This window comes from Ascaphus truei, chromosome 3, assembly GCF_040206685.1.
Source record: "Ascaphus truei isolate aAscTru1 chromosome 3, aAscTru1.hap1, whole genome shotgun sequence".
Taxonomy (NCBI): Eukaryota; Metazoa; Chordata; class Amphibia; order Anura; family Ascaphidae; genus Ascaphus; species Ascaphus truei.
The window spans coordinates 356,325,661-356,330,269 of record NC_134485.1 but is presented as its reverse complement, the minus strand read 5'-3'; positions in this window follow the sequence as shown (position 1 = coordinate 356,330,269).

Here is a 4,609-nt window from a genome sequence, read left to right as displayed (position 1 = left end):
CTCCCCTCTCTGCCTGCCTCTAAAATTAACTAGAGCAAATGGGAAAAGGTAGGAGACATTTAAACGGACTTTAATACTTGTGCATTGTTAGATTTGACTACAGTACAGTGTATTCTCCCCCCTCCCCCAGGACATTTAGGAAGGAAGCATGTGAGAACAACAGACTTTTCCACTAGCTTTGGAAGTTGGGATATATGAAAATGAGTTTGTGTTCCATCACTGGGCACTTTTCTATGCTGATAAAACAGAGGAACCATTTTCTACACCCAGATAGATACAGCTTAAACTTGCAGATTTAGATAAAGTAGATATACACACACGTTAGATACATTTAGGCGTTGGGTACTGTAGATTAGATCTGTACTATGTGGAACGCTTTGGTTCTGCAGTGTTACCATTGGTTCCATGAGAAAAAAAAAAGACATTACTTTTGAAAACCACAAATCATTATTCGTTCCTTGTCCTGTCAATATTTAAAAAACATCAGATATTAGACTAAATTTATCAATTATATGTCATGTGGAAAAGCAGTTTGTTAGTCCTTTAACAGCAATAATATTTTTGTACTTACAGAATACATTTATGTGCAAAGTCACACTATGCATAAAATGTTCCAAGGAGTCACATTACATTTTTTTTTAATGGTTTTGAGATGCCTAAAAGTCTGGAAACCAATGGGATGGATAGATAATACCAAGTATGCGTGTGCTCTTTATCCATCCACAGGTGATCATGACACAAAGTGCAATCCTCATTATTTGCAATGCGACACTAAAAGGCTAAATCTTACCACAAAATGTTGCACACTTTCCCCACGTCTTTATAAAGTGGCTGTGACAGGTAGAGATGGGGGACATTTTCGCCGGAATTCGAATCCGACGCATATTGGCCATTCTCCGGATTTTAACGCAGAACGGATTCGCAATGTGAATCCCTGAAATAAGACTTTTGCGTGGTGGGGGTGACACAAAGTTGTGTGTACTGAGGGCTAGGAGTTACGGGGGCCAGGTGAGATTAAGTAAAATGCCGTTTTTCTGACACACAAGTAAAAACTAGGTGAAGCACAGCAAAAATGCAAATGCAGAGAGCAAGTAATATAATTTGTTTATAAAATGTTTTACCAGGAAGTAATACATTGAGAGTTACCTCTCGTTCTCATGTATGTCCTGGGCACAGAGTTATGACAAATACATGGTTACAAATAAAGTTACATTAAGTGAGCAGGGTTATACATTATATACAAGACATAGAATGCACAGCTAGATATAATATGTTATAGGCGTATGTAACAGTTACAGAGCAGATTAAAATGTGAGAGTTTTACTTTTTAAAGAACTTAGACTGGTGGTGGCTGTGAGAGTCTAGGTTGTTCCAGTTTTGGGGTGCACGGTAAGAGGAGCAGACGGATTCCATGTTGAACCTTGGGACCATGAACAGTCATTTGAAGTCAGATCTCAGATGATAAGTGCTGCATGTGGTAGGGGTGAGGAGCTTGTTCAGATAGATGAGTAGCTTGCCCAGATTGTATCTGAAGGCAAGACAGGAAAGGTGAACTTTGCGCTGATAAGAAAGTGATCTGGTGACTTGAGTTACTAATTCTAATCTTATAAATGAAAAAAACAGTGGGCCATACTTACTAAGCCGTGATCTGACATAAGGCACCATTGGTGCTAGAATACATTATCCTATTTAAATAAATGGACTGTAAATTGTCTTTCCGCACCATAAGGTGTCTCATGGCAGAAGACTGCTTATTAGATATGCTTCTCTATCCCAGAACATAGCAAAAGGCTTTTGTACAGGTACAGTATGAGCACTGAATGAGAAGTAGAGTTCAAAACTATGCTGACAGTGGTGCTATCCAGCAGCTGGTTTAGCTTATAGTGCTAGAGCTACGGTCTGACCCCATAACCCATTCGTCACATGGTGCCTTAGACTTGTCACCCCAATAACCCTTTGTGCGCTGTGGGAGACCAGCAGAAATCACTTCCTACAGTTTGTAGAGTTTTATTTATTTTAACTTCAATTCCGTATGTGTCTAGTAGGTGGCACGGCGAATATCTTTGTTCCTGGCCGGGGTGGGGCTATTGAATGGCTCAAAGTACTTAACAGTGAAAATAATGTTTGAACTTGATGGACGCATGTCTTTTTTTCAACCTCATCTACTATGTAACTATGTTAGTACACCCAATTGTTGTCGTGTTATTTGTCTGTTGTAGGGTTAACCGTTACATCATGCAACTTTTCTTAAGGGAAATTAAAATGCTGTTACTCCGTAGCCATCTTTGGGCATGTCCTTCATGTACAATAGCACCAAAATGCGTGCGCATACCTTTAGTAACTCCTTCTCCTGGTTTCCTTTAAGTAGATTTAAATGAATAACTATTCCACCAGGACCCTGGAAAGAATTGTGTGAGTTATAGAACACCGTATCTTTATTGTATGTTCTTTTGGGTAGTCGTTAATAGTGAATGTGAACAGAAGGAAATCACTAACCCAGAGTTTTGTCGCACAGAATCCCTGATTTTCTATGTCATTCTTATCATCCAAGTTTCACACCAATTAAAAAAAAAAAAAAAAGATATATCCTTCTATATAGTCTGTGTTTATATACAATAATACATAATTCCTATCCAGCACAGTGCTGGAAGCCTTGCGAGTGCTACGGATGCACCGTACATTGTATCCTGACAGCTTTCCTTCTGAGACGATGCTTCTTTGAGTTGCCATTAACTCTACTATCCCTTATTTTCAACATCATTCTCCATTTATACAAAACAAAGAGAACCAAGTCCCTGGCGCTAAGATGACAATATCAGTCCCAAAAAATGATCAGAAACCAGTCCTTGTTGGTAGTATGCTCTGTGTTGCTAAAAGCCAGTCCTGATTCATTGAATGAGAATCCTTCAGAAGTTGGTATTTCTGCGAGGAATACAGAGAAAACAGACCAGTGGCCAGTATTTCTCTTCTCTACTCTAAAAACACGTGGCACATTACCATTTCCTACTGACAACAAGCAGGCGAATCAAAGGCAGCAAAGTGTCTCTTTCAGCCAATGATCACCACCATCGGGAGAATTTATAAATCTCTCAAATGCGCTTGTTCTTGCTACACTTGAGTGTGCCAATCTTGAAACCGTTTTACTGTGATATTAAATGACAACACGGATTTATGCTATGTGGCACACGCTTGTTTTTCCCCCCCTTCTTTTCAACATATAGACATTGTACCAGGCTATTAGGCAGCTTTCTGTCCGATTTCGATCAGAACGTGCAGCCACAATGTAAATGTGACCCGCCCCACAGCTTCACCGTTACTGAGGCTGAAGGGTGGCAAATCCAGTGCACAATAGTTCTAATTTCGCTCGCCTGCTCTCCTAATTGAGGAGCAGGTCTTTATGGCAGTTTGGTTTGCTGCCTCACGCTCTCCTAGAGGCTGGAGCGTCACTGCTCCCTGCATCCAGTCAGGGGAGGACGCCCCCTTCAAGGTAATAAAAACTCTTCTTATGAACTATGTAACATACTGTAAATGTTCTGTATTTCGTACAGCTGGAAAGCGGATAAGCCGCCCAACCATAGAGAGAGAACATCTCTGTCTGAGTAAGCGCTCCAGTTGAGCAGGGTTCCTTTTTGGTGTATTTCTATGCAAGTGTTGCAGTTCCCTGCTGGGATGGAATGAAACAGGCAGATGCCCGAGTAACTGAAATGTATTTCAAAGTGTTGCAGTCCCACTGCTTGGGAATAATCTTACAGGCACAAGCCTGAGAACCTCAAATGTATTTCAGTTGAAGTCCCTGCTGGGATGGACTAAAGCAGCAGAAGCATGAATGTTACAATATTGTGCTGCTTGTTCTCTTGTTTACCCTAAAAAAGACTGTCAAATAGTCCGTACAGACGGCAGCGCCACGTAAGACACACACACACTGTATAATCAGTCTTGGAAATGGCTATGATAATATGGTAATGCTTTTTCGGCGCAATATGATGTTCGAGTGTTAATTGATTGGAACGGTTATTGTACAATTTCTAGGTAGAATATTGTATGATTTCTAAAGTAGATATGTAAAAATATAAATACATTCATAACGCTGTGGGATTGACCCTAGTGTTAATGGTAGATTTTCAAAAATCAGACACATGAAGTATTTAAAAACACTATACAGGCAGCCCTCGGTTATCCGACACAATTCGTTACTCAAAATGGCGTTGGATAGCGAAACGTTGTAAAGCAAAAACACTTTTTCCCATAGGAACACTGTTTAAATGAAAGGTTCCGTTCCTGAAGGCATTTTTTACACTAAAATACACCAAATATTTTACGCAGGCAATAAGATATGCAGCACACATATAAATTATATAGTGTGTATACTGTAATATATATATATATAAATAAATCATAATAAATATAGTATATAATATAATATTATATAGTATAATATGATATATATACACGCTCTTACGACGCTTTGCAACGTTGTGTATGTGTGTGTGTATACACACACACACACACACACACACACACACACACACACGTTGCAAAGCGTCTTAAGAGTGTTGGATAAGCCGTTTTGGCGTTGTAAAAATGAATATAGGTTTGCATTGCATAGCGT